Source organism: Macaca thibetana, chromosome 4 (assembly GCF_024542745.1).
Source record: "Macaca thibetana thibetana isolate TM-01 chromosome 4, ASM2454274v1, whole genome shotgun sequence".
NCBI classification, from domain to species: Eukaryota; Metazoa; Chordata; class Mammalia; order Primates; family Cercopithecidae; genus Macaca; species Macaca thibetana.
In genome coordinates, this window is record NC_065581.1 from 103527887 (window position 1) to 103547340 (window position 19454).

The 19454-nt window shown below is 41.4% G+C and overlaps 2 protein-coding genes across 6 annotated transcripts in view; one reads left to right on the forward strand and one right to left on the reverse strand.

Moving 5' to 3' along the window:
- The window catches only part of ATG5 (autophagy related 5), a 134366-nt gene extending 130625 nt beyond the window's left edge, over window positions 1-3741 (reverse strand). For 2 of the 5 annotated variants that reach the window (XM_050786762.1, XM_050786760.1), the window contains exon 1: window positions 3447-3741. The gene's annotated coding sequence lies outside the window, so the exon portion shown is untranslated. Of the gene's footprint in view, window positions 1-3197; window positions 3390-3446 lie in introns of those variants that run through there. The other 3 variants (XM_050786759.1, XM_050786761.1, XM_050786757.1) reach the window with 3 other exon arrangements.
- The window catches only part of QRSL1 (glutaminyl-tRNA amidotransferase subunit QRSL1), a 362228-nt gene that overhangs the window by 16786 nt on the left and 325988 nt on the right, over window positions 1-19454 (forward strand). The gene's annotated exons all lie outside the window — the stretch shown is intronic.

Here is a 19454-nt window from a genome sequence, read left to right on the forward strand (position 1 = left end):
TCCTGCCCCTCCCCACATTGAAATTTTCTTTGACAGCAAAATTTAGTCATATGTACCTTCTAATCACCAATATTAGTATAGTTAGCAGATAGTAGGCTTTGACATTTTTGTTAAATAATGGGGAAAAAATATATAAATATATGAATCTAGCTACTTAAGAAATTTTATTCCTAAACTCCTTTGCAAATCAGTACAGTCACGCTTTAAATTCAGCATACTCTGTTATTTTAGAAAGATTTTCTCTCTCCTACATACACTACACCATTATCACCATCCATCCAATTTCAAGGAAATATCTTGGAAATAAAGAAATTCCAACCCATGATGCAATCTACTAGAAGTAAGTTTCTTGAGGGCAGGGGCTATTCTTGACTGTTCTATTTTCTGCATCTAGTTCAGAGCCTGGGACAGAGTAGGTGCCCACCAACAACATCTGTTAACCAATCAGTCATTTAGAAAATGGCACGGTGTGATAACAATATAATGCACAACTAATAGTCTCTTTCACACTACGTACCAAGAAAGACTAACCTACTACCTGAAGTAATTTTCGTTGACAAAACTCCCAACTACCTAGAAATATCAAATACTTACTAGACTAAGTGCGTAAACATCAAAAAATAATAATATATGCTGGCTGGTCTTCCTTTAAATTCATAAACACTAACCTCAAAACCGGGCCCTTGGTACTGCCTAGTGTTCCTACTTTTCCCTAGTCCATTTATTCTCCCCCTTTCCCACATCACTATTCCATACCTTCTCCTCCCTCAAATGTTCACTTCTTCCTCCTCCTCTCTCTCTCTCAGCTAATGACCTTGCTTTCTATTTCCTTCTATCTGCTTACTGTGAATCAGTGATTCTCAAGAGGAATTTTACTCAACAGTCCCACCCTGGGAGGGAGGAAATTTTGTAAATCTCTCCAAACTCTAAATGTTGAAATGCCCCAGGACTCAGTCCTTGAACCACTCCCTTGGAGATCTCTCACACGGTTTTAAATACCATTTATACATTTACACTCTCACAGTTTTATCTTCTGTCCAGACTTCTCTTTTGAACTGCCTGGCTTCACATATACCACTACATATGACATTTCCATTTAGAAATGTAACATATGCAAAACGGAAAACCATTTCAGATCTTCCTTCCTCCTCTCTCCTATCACTATCATTCTGTGGTCTTTTGTGTTTTGCTAAGTGGAAAAGTCCTTTTTTTTTCTTTTAAGAGACAGGGTCTCGGTGTCACCCAGGATGGACTACAGTGAAGGCTCACGGGCCACTGTAACCTTGAGCTCAAGGTGGTCAAGTGATCCTTCCCTCCCATCTCAGCTTCCCAAGTAGCTAGACATGCCACTATGCCCAGTTAATTTTTTTTTTTTTTTTTTTTTGTAGAGACAGGGTCTCGTTATGTTGCCCAGGCTGGGGATTCTCTCAAAGATGGTATTACAAGCACGAGCCACCATGCCCGACCAAGTGCTATTCTTCAGCTGCTCAGTCTGTAACCCTTGCAGTCCACCTTGACCCTTCTTCTACCTAACTGCTCTCAAAGTAAATCTGGTCATTTCGCACTACCTCCACTATTACTACCCTGATTAATCACCTTGACCTTTAACCTGGATAAATGCAGTCAATATGGCCTACTAACAACTCTTATTTCTGCACCTGCTGCATACAGTCAACACAGCAATTAGACCTTTTAAAACACAAGTTAGATCAACTTACTCCTCACTCAAAACCCATCTCATTCAAAGTACAAATTAAAGTTCTTATAAATTCCTACATGGTCCTAAAAGACTTGGCCCCATTTCCATCTAAGTATCCACTACTTCTTTCCCTCTTGTTCATTATTTTCCAGTCAAACTAGCTAGTATGCACCTGCCTCAGGACTTCAGTGGTAGCTCTTTCCAAGTGGCAACCTTCTTTATCATCTATAGGCCTCCACGTTAATATCATCTTTTCTATGGCCACCACTTCCATCTCCTGGCTTTCCCTATACCCCTGCATTGCTTTGGTTTTTTTCTCTAGCACTTTCGGCCCCTTGACATATACAGTTGGCCCTCCCTACCCATGGGTTCTTCGTCCTTGTATTCAACCAATCACGGATGGAAAAATATTCAGGGAAGAAAAAAAGTCAGTACTGAACATGTATAGACTCTTTCTTGTCATTATTCCCCAAACAATACACCATACCAACTATTTATATAGCATTTCAGTTGTCTTGGGTATTATAAATAATGCACAGTTGAACTAAAGATAGGAGGATGTGCATAGGTTATCTGCAAACACTACACCATTTTATATCAGGGACTTGAGCATTTGAGGACTTTGGTATCCAAGGGAGGTCCTGGAACCAATCTCCCAGAGATGCCGAGGGATAGGAAAGACCGTACCTTAATTTTTGTATCAATGTCTTCTCACGCCATCCCCAAAGTGGAATTTCATGATGGCAGGGATTTTTATTCTTTTGTTCACTATTTTGTTTACTGTTTTGTCCAGTGCCTAACACATAGGAGGTACTCAGTTTGGGGGAAATTAATGAAATAAACACACACTTGAGGTGTGTGCACTATTCTAAAAACTCATATCCATACAGTTCCATTCCGTCCACTTTTCCCCAATTTTAAGTAGCATATCTTTGAAGATCAAAGCACAGGCTTAAATCTGGTGTAAAATACCTTTCAACTACTACCCTCAGCCCAACATCCTTATTTTCAAATTCAAAATTCAACCAGAAACTCCCTCTATGGAAATCACAATAGTTCAGTTCAGAGCCAAGTATCCAGTTTCAAGGTCTCAGAAATCTAACAAGCCAATTCTGGAAGGCTTTGGAAGTTCAGCTACTGCCTGATGGGTCTCCGGGTTCTGACTGCTCAAGACATGCTGTGCCTACTCACCCCTCAGAAAAATCTAGAACCAACAGTTTCCTAGGTTCCTCAAGTTCAGGATAATTGTAAAATAATCCAAAGTACAAATGAAATATGTAAAAGTGTCTTGCCAACAGAAAATGTCTTTGGTAGCACTAAATATAATTATTGAGACAAGGAATATCGTAAATAGATAAATTGTTTGGAGGACATACCCACCGAGTTTGGACAGACTCATACCGCACTGTGCAATAAAGGTTTAAATAACTGTGTTCCAGGAAAAATGCAGTTCCTGAACTGAACTCTAGAGCCTGTGACTAGACTCTCGCTTTCCTACCTTAGTAAGCAACAGACATGTACCCCAAGACGGACCCCACAGGCCACACCCGCCAACCGGCCCCGGGGCTCCCGGGGCGGCGTCTCACCAACTCCACCTCTGCCCGGAGGAACCACCTTCACCCTCCATCGCCGCCGGGCGGGCGCTCCTCCAGACAGCTTCACCCCTCCTTCCTACCACACCTACCTGGCCCCTCCCCAGCCCTCCTCCTCTAGGAATTTCATCACACAAGGGGACACACACACGTACCCTACCCGAAGCGACGGCTCCTCCTTCCGGCTCCCCGCACTGGTGGTGACGCCTGGATTCCGGGCTCTGGCGGGGCGGCGGGGCAGGCTGCCCACCTAACACACTGTCCTGCGGGGACGCGGCAGCAGGACTCCAGGAAGCCCGCGCAGCCGCAAAAAGCACCGGCGCGGAGGTCGGAGCCAAACCCTGCTGCACTTCCGCCCTCTGGTATCCAGCGAATAAAACCGGCAGCGCCGCGGAGCCCTGGAAGCGCCCCACAAGTCCAGTCACCCTCGGCGCCTGGAGATGACGTCACGAGACCCCACGTGGCCCGAACTCCGCCCTCCGTGTTCTGCCCAACCCCGCGAGGAGGCCCGAGTCGCTCCTGAGCATGCGCCAAAGGAGCAGGACACTTGAACTTGGGGCCAAACCCCTCCAAGTTCATAGCTTGTACCCTCTTGTGAGAGTCTAGCGTCAAAGCGTAGTTATTGGGGCTTGGGGAGGTTAATGTAACAGTTCCACAAGAACAGTTTTTAAAATACTGAAACACTGCCTCCCTAGAGCTTGATCGCAACATCCCTTTCTTCCTGGCATCACACAACAGTATTAGTAAAACATTAGTTTACAAAGCACTTTCCCATCCATTTTCTCATTTGATCTTATTCTCTACTTTGTTGGAACCACCGCAGGCGTTCATTAATAGCCTAATTTAACAGAAGACTATATGAGTACTGAACCCTCCCATCCATCCAAGAGTACATATCTTTATCCCACTGTTTGTAAAAATAATGAGTAAACTTACTAATAAAGAATGTTTGAATTGGCTCTATCCAGAAGTCTCACCAGGAATTTAAGGTTTTTCTCTTAATTACATATGCCTTAACGCCATGCATGTTAAGTAAGTACTGTGCTGAGACTCAAAACAGGTTCTTGATAATTGGGAAGATAAGGAAAATTCTAGTAGTAGCCATGGGATTCTTTTAAAAATAAAAATCTTCTTGGAGTTGGACTAAGTACAATGATTTTAAAATGGTAAATTACAGCCCATTAGTGGGTATCTAAATCAAGTTACAGAAGCATGCCCAGCATCTTTTTAAATGAAATAAAATAGAAAATGTCAGCATGCTTCACACATGTAAAGGGTAAATATTGTTTCCTGAAATTTTTACTTCAGTATGTATGTGTGTACACTGCATAGGAAGTGAAATACATTTCTTAGTAAGGGTAGCAGTCAGAAAAGTTTGAAAGCCACAGTTCTGGTCCTCTTCACCTACTCAGTGCAGAAATCCTCACTATAGTGTCCCCAGTAAACAGCCATTAGCCTGTGTAAGAAAGCTCGTGGGATTAAGGTGCATTGCCTTCCCAGTGTCAGACAAAAGTATATAAAATTTCTTTTAAAATGTATCAAAAAATAAGATGGATTTAGGGGCACATAGATGGATAAATACGTAATTAACCAAGTACAGTAAAATATAATGGTAGAATATAATGGTAAAATATAACGGTAGAATCTAGATGGTAGGATCTAGGTTCATTGTAAATGGATATTCACTGTAAAATTTCTTCAACTTTGCTGTGTGTTCAAAATTCTTTCCTGACAAAATGTTGGGACCAGGCATGGTGGCTCATGCCTATAATCCCAGCACTTTGGGAGGCCCAGGTAAGAGGATAGCTTGAGCCCAGGAGTTCAAGACCAGCCTGCACAGCATGGCGAGACTCCATCTCTACAAAAAACACAAAAATTAGGAGGGCATGGTGGCATGCGCCTATAGTCCCAGCTACTCCTGTGGTTGAGGAAGGAGGATTACATGAGCCCAGGAGGTCAAGGTTGCAGCGAGCTATAATTATATTACTGCAGCCTAGGAGACAGAGGGAGACCCCATCTCAAAAAAAAAAAAAAAAAATGTGTTGGAGGGAAACTATGTATGAAGAAACCCAATAGGTGAACGGTGACTACTTGACTTAAAATTCAACTTCCTGTAATTTTTATAAATTAACCCTGTTTTCTTCCTTTCTCCCCTTGTCCTTCTCTCTTCCTCACCCATCTACAACATACAACAGAAATAACTAACCCTTCTTCTAAAAGACAGCATTTCAATATGAAAAGGTCCCCGTAATGCACTCAGGGATAAACATTGTCATTTCTTTCAGCCAGTTTTCACATGCCATATCCATCCTCTGGATATGGTCCAGTTATCAGTGTTCCTATTAAATAGTTGTTACACTTTTCTATATGATGATTGTGCTTCTTGAGCAAAAATTTGGAAATAAAGGGAATTTTATGTTTGTTCTCTGTCATTTCCTTTGATGAACATTATGCCTTCTCTCCAAATCAGTGGCACTGCAAATTTTTAATTTTTTTCCTATGAAGATAACTTTTAAAGAGCTCTTTTTGGTTGGCCTTACCATTTCCTCCAAGCTTTAGCTTATTGGGGGTGACTCTCTGTTGGGAACAAGCCCCACAGAATCTGGCCATAAACTGGCCCCAAAACTGGCCATAAACAAAATCTCTGCAGCACTGTGACATGTTCATGATGGCCATAAAGCCCAGGCTGGAAGGTTGTGGGATTACCGGAATAAGGGCAAGGAACACCTGACCCGCCCAGGGTGGAAAACCGCTTAAAGGCATTCTTAAGCCACAAACAATAGCATGAGCAATCTGTGCCTTAAGGACATGCTCCTGCTGCAGTTAACTAGCCCAACCTATTCCTTTAATTCAGCCCATCCCTTCGTTTCCCATAAGGGATACTTTTAGTTAATTTACTGTCTGTAGAAACAATGCTAACGACTGGCTTGCTGTTAATAAATACATAGGTAAATCTCTGTTTGAGGCTCTCAGCTCTGAAGGCTATGAGACCCCTGATTTCCCACTTCACACTCTATATTTCTGTGTGTGTATCTTTAATTCCTCTAGCGCTGCTGGCTTAGGGTCTCCCCAATCGAACTGGTCTCAGCAGTCTCAGGCAGCTTTTGATTCGTGGAAACTTGCTTATAAAGTCTTCTTTTCTTTTCTTTTTTTTTTTTTTTTTTTTTTGAGACGGGGTCTTGCTCTGTTGCCCAGGCTGGAGTGCTGTGGCCGGATCTCAGCTCACTGCAAGCTCCGCCTCCCGGGTTCCCGCCATTCTCCTGCCTCAGCCTCCCGTGTAGCTGGGACTACAGGTGCCCGCCACCTCGCCCGGCTAGTTTTTTGTATTTTTTAGTAGAGACGGGGTTTCACCGTGTTAGCCAGGATGGTCTCGATCTCCTGACCTCGTGATCCCCCGTCTCGGCCTCCCAAAGTGCTGGGATTACAGGCTTGAGCCACCGCGCCCGGCCTTAACCTCCTCTTTTCAACAAAAGTCTAATACACAAGTCCTCCCAAATTCTGGTTTCTAAGGAGAGACTCCAAAGAAGTCTTTGTTAATAAATTGCTCTCTTTTCTTTTCACTATAAGGTCTGGCTTTTATTTTTGCACGCCTCACAAATTCCAAGACTCAAAGCTGTGGGATGATAACTTTATTCTAAATGTATTTAAATCTACTTTCCTAAAATGTAAGTTATCTCGACTGCCTCCATGAACTCTAACCGTCACTGGTCATCATGCTATTACTTCCTGACCCAAGGTCCCATTCTGCTCTCTTTTATCTCTGTCCTGTGGGCTTCAGAGGAATGATTTAAGCCTAATTTAATTCTATTAATACTTCAGCTCTAACTCTTCTGACTGTGCTCCAACTAATTATCCCATCTCCCAGATTTCCCTTACTACTAGTTTCTTCCTTCATCCTATACATATGCTCAAATGTTCTCCCATCCTATTAAAACGCTGTCTTTAACCTTCATCACATGTGAACTGTTAGCATAGCTTCCCCCTGATCTCCCTGCCTCCAGTCCTGCTCTACCTGTCCCAGGGTCTAACCTGTGCATGTTATCTAAAATGCATTCTAACAATGTCACTCTTCTGTTTAACACCTTTTATTGATTCATTCTAGGCAAATTCCAAATTTCTTAGCATGATAAACAAGGTCCTTTATGGCTAATTTCTTCTTTCTTTCTAGCTTCCTTCCCCTGCTCTCCCTGCCTGGTGCTTCAAAATCCAACAGTATCCAATATTTTGTAAGACTTCTGTGCCCTAAGGCTATGCCATGCTTCTATGACTTTATTGCTGTTGTCCCTGCTGCCTGGAACACTACCCCCCAGCCCCAGCACCATCGCCACATTCTTTCTTCTTCACTTGGCACACACCACTCATTTTTAAGACTCAATTAATGTTTTGGAAAATACTTCCTGACTCATCCAGTTTGGGTTTGTTGGTCCTCATAGTTTCCTTGGTCATTTTTTGGTCACCAATGCCCAACATAATGCCTAGCATTTATCAAATGTTTGTCAAAGTAAACTAAGCTGAACATGTGCTTTCTTCCAGGATTCCCATCCGTTTCACCTCATAATCTAAATTGTTCCATATAGCTTAGAGTTTAGGTAGAAAGTGGTCGTTTTCTTTGTTACTTCTTCGATGTCTGAGGGAGAAAATCGGCAAGGCAAGTTGAAAGTAATTGAGATGCACTGCCATTAGCAGAGTGGGTCTCCAGCGTCACTAGCAGTTAAAGTTTTCCACCATCACTGCATCCTGTCTCAGTGTCAGTTTTAGGATCTGTATGGGGGAAGGCATCACTTCTTCCATCTGGCTGCACACTCTGCAGTGCATTCCCAGAACACAACCACACTTCTGTTACTTTACCCTTTTATCCTTACTCAAATGATACCTCTCCCCTGCTAGAATGGAGACTCCTACAAAGCTGGCATGAATTCCTATATAAAAAGGCTACAAACTGGAGTTCCACATGCTGCAACTGGAGAACCTGTATGATTGCCGTAACATACATTAACCTACTTCAGCATATGAAATGTGATATTATGAATGTGCTAGTATATAAGCTTCAATTCTACTCACACAAACTGAGAATTCTAGGCTTCCATGATGGTAGGCAGCAACACATTAAAAAGACCACACTTCAGGAGCGCATATCACAAGGACGCCTATGATCACCATCTTGATCCACATCACATGGTTTGCTAATTAGCATAGTAAACATCAGAGATGGGTATTTATTTTTGGCTTGCCCAAAAGTATGATAAATGTTAAAAATGGGATCTCATATATGCAATTAGCAAAATCTAAAATATATGGGATTTGGGCTGGGCACAGTGGCTCACGTCTGCAATCCCAGCACCTTGGGAGGCTGAGGTGGGCAGATCACTTGAGGTCAGGAGTTCCAGACCAGCCTGGCCAGCATGGTGAAACCCCGTCTGTACTAAAGATACAAAAAATTAGTGGGGTGTGGTGGCACACGCCTATAGTCCCAGCTACTTGCGAGGCTGAAGCATGAGAATCACTTGAACCCAGGAGGTAGATGTCGCAGTGAGCCGAGATCGTGCCACTGCACTCCAGCCTGCGCGACAGAGTGAGACTCTGTCTCGAAAATAAATAAATAAATAAATAAATAAATAAATAAATAAATGTAAATACACTTCAGCTGCTTCTGAAGTGTGGTCTTTCTAATGTGTTGCTGCCTGACCACCACTGAAGCATAACAGAGGCATGGCTCGTTACATAGTGCCTCACCTTATTGCTCTTCACAGAGTGTGTTTTTTTACAAATTGTAGGTTTGTGGCAACCCTGCATCAGGCAAGTCTATTGACGCCATTTTTCCAACAGCATCTGCTTACTTCATCTCTCTGTCACATTTTGGCAAGTCTCCCAATATTTCAAACATTTTCATTATTATTCTATCTGTTCTGGTGATCTGTGATCAGTGGTGTTTGATACTATAGTATCAAAGTGCGGTGGCTCACTTCTGTTACTATAGTAATTGTTTCGGGGCAGTATGAACCACATCCATATAAGATGGTGAACTTAACTGATAAATGTGTGTGTTCTGACTGCTCGGCCCACTGGCCCTTCCCCTGTCTCTTTCCCTCTCCTCTAGCCTCCCTATTCCCTGAGACACTACAATATTGAAATTGGGCCAATCAATAACCCTATAATGGCCTCTAAGTGTTCAGGTAAAAGGAAAAAATAAATGCACACCTCTCACTTTAAGTCAAAAGCTAGTAATGACTAAACTTAGTGAGGAACATATCAAAAGCCAGGACAGGCCGAAAGCAGGCCGCTTGGGCTAAACAGCCAAGTTATGAATGTGAAAGAAAAGTTCTTGATGGAAATTAAAAGTGCTACCCCAGTGAACACACAAATGATAAGAAAGCAAAACAGCCTTATTGCTAATATGGAGAAAGTTTGAATGGTCTGGATAGAAGATTGAGCCAGCCACAACATATCCTTAAGCCAAAGCCTAATCCAGAGCAAGGCCCTAACTCTCTTCAATTCTATGAAAGCTGAGAGAGGTGTGGAAGCTGCAGAAGGAACACTGGAAGCTAGCAAAGGTTGGTTCATGAGGTTTATGGAAAGAAGCCATCTCTATAACATAAAAGTGCAAGGTAACACGGCAAGTGCTGATGTAGAAACTGCAGCAAGTTACCCAGAAGACCTAGCTAAAATCATTGATGAAGGTGGCTATGCTAAACAACAGATTTTCAATATAGACAAAACAGCCTTCTATAAGAAGAAGATGCCATCTTGGATATCCATAGCTAGAGAGAAATTGATGCCTGGCTTCAAAGAACAGGCTGACTCTCTTGTTAGAGGCTAATGCTGCTGGTGACTTTAAGTTGAAGCCAATGTTTATTTGCCATTCTGAAAAATCCAAGGGCCCTTACAAATTATGCTAAATCTATTCTGCTTGTGCTCTAGAAATGGAACACAAAGTCTGGATGACAGCACACCTGTTTATAGCATGGTTTACTGAATATTTTAAGCCCACTATTAAGACCTACTGCTCAGGAAAAAAGAGTCCTTCAAAATATTATTGCTCATTGATAGTGTACATGATCACCCAAGGCTCTGATGGAAATGTACAAGGAGATTAATGTTGTTTTCATGCCTGCTAACAAAACATTAATTCTTCAGCTCATGGATCAAGGAGTAATTTTGACTTTCAAGTCTTATTGTTTAAGAAATACATTTTCTAAGGCATTAGCTACCATAGATAGTGATTCCTCTGATGGATCTGGCAAAGTAAATTGAAAATATTCTGGAAAGCATTCATTATTCTAGATTCCATTAAGAACATTTATGGGCCAGGTGCGGTGGCTCACTTCTGTAATCCTAGCATTTGGGAGGCTGAGGCAGGAGGATCACTTGAGCCCAGGAGTTTGAGACCAACCTGGGCAACATAATGAGACACCATCTCCATAAGTAATAAAAAAAAAAAAGTTAGCCAGGTGTGGTGGCATGCACCTGTGGTCCCAGCTACTTGGGAGGCTGAGATGGGAGGATCACTTAAGCCTGGGTGGTTGAGGCTGCAGTGAGCTGTGATCTGCACTCCAGCAGCCTGTGTGATGGAGTGAGACCCTGTCTCAAAAACAAACAAAAAAAACGAACATTTGTGATGCATAGGAGGAAGTCAAAATGTTGCCAACATTAACAGAGTTTGGCAGAAATTGATTCCAATAATCAAATATGACTTTGAGAAGTTCAAGACTTCAGTGGAGGAAGTCACTGCAGATGTGGTGGAAATAGCAATAACTATAACTAGAAGTAAGTCTGAAGATGTTATTGAATTACTGCAATCTCATAATAAAATTTTAACAGATGAGGAGCTACATCTTATGGGTGAACAAATAAAATGATTTCTTGATATAGAATCTACTCCTAGTGAAGATGCTGTGAACATTGTTGAAATGACAACAAAGGACGTAGAATATTCCATAAACTTAGCTGATAAAGCAGCAACAGAATTTGAAAGGATTGACTCTAATTTTGAAAGAAGTTCTAGTGTGAGTAAAATGCTGTCAAACAGCATCACATGCTACAGTGAAATCTTTTATGAAGAGCCAATTAATGTGATAATCTTCATTGTCTTATTTTAAGAAATTGTTGCAACCATCCCAACCTTTAGCAACCACCACCCTGATCAGTCAGCAGCCATCGGCATTGAGGCAAGACCCTGTAACAGCAAAAAGATTACCACTTACCGAAGGCTCAGATGATGGTTAGGAATTTTTAGCGATAAAGTATATATATGTTTTGAAACAGGGTCTCACTCTGTCGCCTAGGCTGGAATGCATTGTCATAATCATGGCTCACTGTACCTTGATATCCCAGGCTCAAGCCATCCTTCTGCCTTAGCCTTCTAAGTAGCTGGGACCACAGGGACATGCCACTATGTTGGCTAACTTTTAACTTTTTTTGTAGTGATAGGGTCTTGCTATGTGGCTCAGGCTGGTTTTGAACTCCTGGATCCAAGAAATCCTCCCACCTTGGCCTCCCAAAGTGTTGGGATTACAGGTATGAGCCACCATGCCTGGCTAAATCATTTTTAAATTAAGGTATATACATTATTTTTTAGACAATACTATTGCATTCTAAATAGACTACCTTACAGTACCTATAGTATAAACATTAATTTTTATACGCATTGGAAAACCAAAAAAAAAATGGTGTTACTCACTTTTTAGCACTCTATTTTATTGCAATGGTCTGAAACCAAACCCTCAATATCTTCAAGATATGCCTGTATATATTTTAAAAATCACTATTTGGAGCAAGTTTTCTGTGACTACCATGTGGACTCTACAACACCGTACGCAATTCTATCACTGTTACAGATAAAATGTAGGGGTCCGTTGAAAAATAGCATGTTATAAAACTCTATATGTATTACTCTAGTTACTGAATCTTCTCTACCTGTCTATACAGATGGATTCCATAGGGTTAAATTAAAGAAATATGCCAAATATTATTTAGAGATACATATACACTCATAACTTTTTTTTTTTTTTTTTTTTTTGAGATGGAGTCTCATTCTGTCACCCAGACTGGAGCACAGTGGTGTGATCTCGGCTCACTGCAAGCTCCACCTCCCAGGTTCACACCATTCTCCTGCCTCAGTCTCCTGAGTAACTGGGACTACAGGCGCCCGCCACCACGCCCGGCTAATTTTTTGTATTTTTAGTAGAGATGGGGTTTCACCATGCTAGCCAAGATGGTCTCGATCTCCTGACCTCATGATCCGCCCACCTCAGCCTCCCAAAGTACTGGGATTACAGGCATGAGCCACTGTGCCTAGCCTACACTCATAACTATTATGCATTTGTGTTCTAATTTTTCATCCTATAAATTAATATTGTTTTAAAAAAATCTTTGTATCACATTTTTTTACTGTTTCCATATGAATTTTTTTTTTGTAAAAAGCTCCAGGCTCAGTATGGTGGCTCAGGGGTGTAGTTGCAGTACTTTGAAAGCCCAAGGCAGAAGAAATGCTTGAGACCAGGAGTTTGATACCAGCCTAGTCAACACAATGAGATCCCATCTCTACAAAATATTTTAAAAATTAGCTGGGCATGATGGTGCATGTCTGTAATCCTAGATACTTGAGGCTGAAGTGGGAAGATTCCTTGAGCCCAGAAGTCTGTGGCTACAGTGAGCTATGATTGCACCACTGCACTCCAGCCTGGGCAACAGAGTGAGACACTGTCTCTTAAAAAAAAAAAAAAAACTCTTAATAAAGTCGAGGATGAATCAGCCAGGCAGTTTTTCAACCTGTTTTTTTCAATGAACATTTCAAAAAAACATTCATTTTTTCAATGAACATTTTACTTTAAAAAAAAAAAAAGTAAAAGTAAAGATAGCCTGATTTCTAAAACAGCAAAATAGATTCTTGCAATAATGCGTTGTTGTCAACAGGTGTCACAGTCTACCAGAGGTAAAGCTCAGGGCTCCCCAGCCAGCAAGGCCAGCCAACAGCACCCTCAATGAGGTAAAGATAGACTGGGTGCGGTGGCTCACGCCTGTAATTCCAGCACTTTGGGAGGCTGGGGCGGGTGGATCACATGAGGTCAGGAATTTGAGACCAGCCTGGCCAACATGACACAACCCTGTCTCTACAAATAAAAAAATTAGCTGAGCGTTGTGGTGTGTGCCTGTAATCCCAGCTACTCGGGAGGCAGAGGTAGGAGAATCGCTTGAACCCTGGAGGCAGAGGTTCCAGTGAGCTGAGATGGCGTCACTGGACTTCAGCCTGGGCGACAGAGCGAGGTGAGACTCTGTCAAAAAAAAAAAAAGATACAAAGACAGTGTTTCCCAGTAGGAAACATCTGGTTATTGTAAAAGATCTTGTGAAATTCTAAAAACGTTCTTACAACAAAATTATTTTAATTTCGGGGAAAAAACAAAGGCTTCTAAACCTTACAAGTATTAACTCATATTCTCTCTTTCTTTTTTTTTTTTTTGAGGCAGAGTCTCGCTCTGTCGCCCAGGCTGGAGTGTAGTGGCACGATCTTGGCTCGCTACAAGCTCTGCCTCCTGGGTTCACACCATTCTCCTGCCTCAGCCTCCCGAGTAGCTGGGACTACAGGCGCCTGCCACCATGCCCATCTAATTTTTTTTGTATTTTTAGTAGAGATGGGGTTTCACCATGTTAGCCAGGATGGTCTCGATCTCCTGACCTCGTGATCCGCCCTCCTTGGTCTCCCAAAGTTCTGGGATTACAGGCATGAGCCACTGCGCCCGGCCCCATATTCTCTTTCAAATCCATCCCCAATTCCTTCACATTATCTTACTGGTTTGATTTGGATCATGAGCTTGTGTAGCAGAGCAGAGAGGTTGAGGACATGAACTCTTAAATCCTTGCTCTGAAGTCTATTACCTATATGGTCACAGGCAAAATGAGCTAACCAGGACTGGCTACATAATTTCTGATGCCCAGCACAAAATGAAAGTGAGGGCCCTTTGTTTAAAAATTAAGAATCTCAAGATGGAGACAGCAGAGCATGAAAGCCAGTGCCAGGCCTTATGCAACTGAACAGGTCACATGCACAAGAACATAACTCTTATATAACTTTTCCAAGCCTCTACTTTTCCATTTTCCTCAAGCTGAAATAAAGATAATGATAGCAACTGCCTCGTGGACTTGTGAGGATTAAGTGAAATGATGCACATAAAACGTTTATTGCAGTGCTTGGCACATAGTAAGCTCTCAATAAATAGGAGCTGCTGTTTTTATGTCCTTCACTAGACTGTATGCCTGTCCTCTACTGTGCCAATCCATTTTGCAACCTGCTGCCAGAGTAATCTTCTTTAGCACTGTTCTGATTATACCCCTGCCCTGTTTTTATAAAAACCAAACCCTCACTGCCTGCAGAACAAAATCCAAATCTAACCCGAATCCACTTTTCCAGCTCCTCTCTCATCAGCTGTCTGGCTCCCTGGTCTCTCTCTGAGCTCGGTCCTCACATCCCTGTGCCTTTGCTTACCGTGTTCATTCTGCTAGAAATGTCCTCTCCCTCTAGGGGGGAATATACAGGGATCTAAGTCACATATCTGCCTTAGAATCGCTTACAGTCTAAACTGGGAAACAGAGCATTACACAAGAGATGTAGCAAAGCGCAAGGCAGGAGTGGTCAAGGGAAAAAGTGTCATAAAAGTTCAGAAGAAGCAAAAGTCTTGACTAAAATGGCACTTTTAAAAAAGCATTTCTCTTCATAGTTTTTAAATGGTTACTATATTATATATAGGCTATATGTTGTATGTATCATCCATCATTCCATAGATTCTTCACAAAAATATAATTCACACTTTTAAGTTTTTACACAATAAACTTGAAAGAGGGGGCAACACTTTTTTTTACATTAATAAACTTTAATTTTTAAGGCAGTTTTAGGTCCACAGCAAAATTGAACAAAAAGTAGAAAGAGTTCCCATCTACCCTCTATATCCCCCCACCCACACGCACACAACCACCCCCACAATTTACATTCTGCCCCAGAGTGCTATATTTATTACAGTCAATGAACCTGCATTGACACAAAATTATCACCTAAAGTCCACGGCTTACATTATGGTTCACACTTGGTGTTGTATGTTGCATAGGTTCTCACAAATGTATGACATGTATCCACAACTGTAGTATCATATAGAGGAGTTTCATTGCCCTAAGAATCTTTTGTGCTCTGCCTATTTATCCCTCTCTCTTTCCTAACTCCCAGCAACCAGTCATCATTTTACTGTCTCCATAGTTTTGTCTTTTCCACGATGTTATACAGTTGTGATTAGGCATTACATAACCTTTTCAGATTGGTTTCTTTTACATAGTACTATGGGTTTAAGTTTCCTCCATGCCTTTTCAGAGTGCAATGTGTTTTTTAAATAAAATATTCTAAAATGTAATTCACATTTAATTACAGAGCGGGACATTTAGATAATTTCTCTTTTCACTTTAAAATGTACTAATTAAAATTTAATAGACACTTTTATCAACAACTGTTATGCTGAGGATCTTTCTGAGGGATAATTTGCCTACATATATTAATTGTTAGAATTGGCAGAGATAAGTTTCTAAAGGCTGTCTTCGAATGTCAGGGACAAGCAGCATGTTTTATTTTTTATTTTTATTTTTATTTTTCTTGAGACAGGGTATCACTCTGTCACCCAGGCTGCAGTGCAGTGGTGTGATTACGGCTTACTGCAGCTCAAGCCATCCTCCTGTCTTGGCCTCCCAAAGTGCTGGGATTACAGGTGTGAGCCACCACACCCAGCCAAATCTACTCTTTTTTCAGTGGGATTCTTCCATGCTGTACTTGTCACACACTCCTATCCACCATTTATGCACCCTTATTTTGTTTACTGCTTTATTCTAGGCAGTTTCCTTATATTCTTTTCATCCACTGACTATAACATGAAATTTCTGTATTACTGAAAGAGAGATACAAATAAAATATCATTTTCTACACACTCCAACCCCTCCCCAGCAATTTAAAGTGATTAGTGTTCTCATGGAACAGTGTGTCTGTTCATTCAATGGGCTTTTAGATGCAAGGCTGTGTAAGATACTCAGGCTACTAAGGTACATCAGAAATAATTTCTGCCTTCAGGGAACTCACATTCCAGTGTGGGAGAGAACTGGTAAGCAAACAAAGGACCGCAGCAGTCCCTCACAGGCTGTAATTAAACTACATACAACTGCCATTAGAATCTAGCTTCAAGAATAACTAGCAGCAACATGTAAGATAAACCTTAGAAGATAAATGAATATAACAGGTAGACAAGGAAGGAAAGGGCTTTTAAGCCAGGGCTGTAACCAAGGGGTTCATGGTTCCAATTCAAGGATTTGAAGACTTTGGTTGGGAAAATAATTTCATATTTATTTTCAGTAACCTCCAGTTTGAAATTTAGCATTTCCTTCCATTATAAATTCAGGCCACAAACTGGAGTAGTATTGGCAATACTTGTAACTTGTCACCAGTAGAATCACAGATATATTCAACTCACATTGCAGTTGATTCAGATCCTTAAAATATTTACTATTCACTACTTTGAAATTACAGTATTTATAAGGCTTACTGTAAGACCTTATTATCTATTGCACTAATAAGGAAACAATATTACACAACTTCGTGTTCCTAATATTTTGATAACTATATATTAACATATTGGAGTTTCTTTGTAGTAATGTGTATGTTGATGCCTTTAAATACATTATTCTTAGATTTCCCAGACAGCCTAAGGTATGCATTGCAAAAGAAAAAACTGAATAAATAAGGTCAAGAATCTGCTCTAGGCAGAGGGAACAAAATATACAAAGACACGGAAGGTGTAAAATATGAGGATTCGTTCAAAATTAAATCCCCAGGGCTGTCTTTTCTTTCTCCTGACTTTAAGTTTCTGCCAGCTCCTGTCCTCTTACCCTCTTGCTGCCACTCTCCTAGTTTGGCACAGCTGTCAGTCTTGCCTTCCTCCACTCTATTTTCTTCACTGTCTTCAACACGGGTCCATGTAAAATGCTGCAATGCTTGTGTCGCTGCTACTCAGGTTGAAGGTGATAAGGAAAGTCTGGCCTGCTTGGCCTTCATCTGATACTCTCCCTCTGTTCCCGAGGGCCCTCTGTGGAGTCTTGGATTCCCTGGGACGCAATCTGAAAGCCTGGAAGAGAAGTGTGGCCTTCAATATCCTCCAGGGGGCCTTCTTTACCTCGCCATCTGCGTCTCCTACCCTATGCCTCCCGGGGCTCTGAGTCTCTCGCCACAATGAATCACTTTTTAGTCTTCAAAAAGCTCAGCCTTCTGGTACAACCTCATGCACTCTTTTGCCTCCAAAAAACAGGCTACTATTGCCCGGGACAATACTTCTCACCACCCCTTTTTCCTGATTAATTCCTACTTAGCAGTGAGAAGTTACTTTAGAGGTTTCTTCCGTGAAGCTCTCTCTACTTCCCCCAAGAATATCTCCTTTTTATGTGCTGTCTTAACAGTATTTACCTTCATTTTATCATTGAATGGTAATAGACTTTTGCTGGGCTGTGTCCCACAAAATACTGCACTGTCTTTTCTGGTTGGCACTGAGCCATTCATTACTCACTGTTTAATTCCCCACATCGTAACTGACACATAGCAGGCATTCAGTGGCTTTACTGGTGAGATGAATGAAGCTGGAATTATTGTCCAAGCTTACATCAAGAGAAGGACCAGAAGCCCAGGAAAGGAATTTGGACTTCATCTTCTAGACCTCTAGGTTTTTCAAACTATTAGTTATAATCTGTTACTAGATTGTGAGATTAATTGAGTGGTTTGCAATAATTTCTTGTGTGAAATAAAATTTTGTAGAACAGAACAGAATAGAATAAAATGGAAAATATCAAAGTGCATGACAAGTAGCAGGAGTAAGTTTGTTTCATAAAACTTTTATTTTAGTTATATATGTCATGCATACACGTGCATATCCTGAATAAGAATGTGTTTATTGAGTCCTGATGTGGAATGTTTTTATTTCAGTGGGTCATGTTATAAAGGTTCTAAAGCCACTGAAACCAGAGGGGAGCCATGGAAAGGTCTCAATTAAAGACATGATATGACCAGATGTGTGGTTTTGGAAGTTTCCTCAGACCATAGTGGGTGTTTGTTTGTTTGTTTAATAGACAAGGTCTTTTTCTGTCGCCCCGGCTGGAGTGCAGTGGTGTGATCATAGCTCACTGTAGCCTTGGACTCAAATGATCCTCCCGCCTCAGGCTCCTGAGGCAGCAAGCCTCCCTAAAAGCACCAAGGACCTTTAGGGCATAAAATGACTATACATGATACTAGAATGGTAGATACATGTCGTTAGAAATTTATCCAAACCCCTAGACTGTACAAGAATGAACCCTGTAGTAAGCTGTGGACATGCATGATAGATGTGTAAAGGTAGGTTCATCGATTGTAACCTATAGGCCTTATTTATGTAGTTAGGACTGTCCCAAATAGTTGTGACTACAGGCCCACACCACCACTCCCGGCTAACATAAAGTGTGTTTTGACTAGCGATGTCTCTGGAGGCAATGGGAGCAATTGAAAAACTACCATAGTCAATGGGGAAATGATGAGAAAGGCAAGGCAGTGGGATGGAAAGAAGAGGATGGAAAGAAGAAATGTTCAAGAGGCAAAATCAATGGACTTTAGTGACTGATGGGGTGAGTTTGTGAGGGAGACTGAGGTCTTAGTGTTCAGGCTGTTAACCAAGACCAATGCCAAATGGAGATTACCCACTGGCAACACCAAATGCCTGCGAGGATGTGAGCAACAGGAAGTCTTATTCGTTGCTAGTGGGAATGCAAAATTGTACAGCCACTTTGGAAGACCGTTTGGTGGCTTCTTACAAAACTAAACACAGCCTTCCCATCTGATCCTGCAATTGTGCCTCTTGGTATTTACACAAAGGAGTTGAAAACTTGTGTTCATACAAAAACTTGTGTCCACGTGGATGTTTGTGGCAGCTTTATTCACAAATACCAAAACTTGGAGGCAACGAAGATGTCCTTCAGTGGGTGAATGGATAAACTGCGGTACACACAGACAATAGAATATTATTCATCACTAAAAAGAATTGTGTCATCAAGTCATGAAAAGACATTTAGTGAAACTTAAACATATATTACTAAGTGAAAAAAGCCAGCCCGAAAAGGCTACATA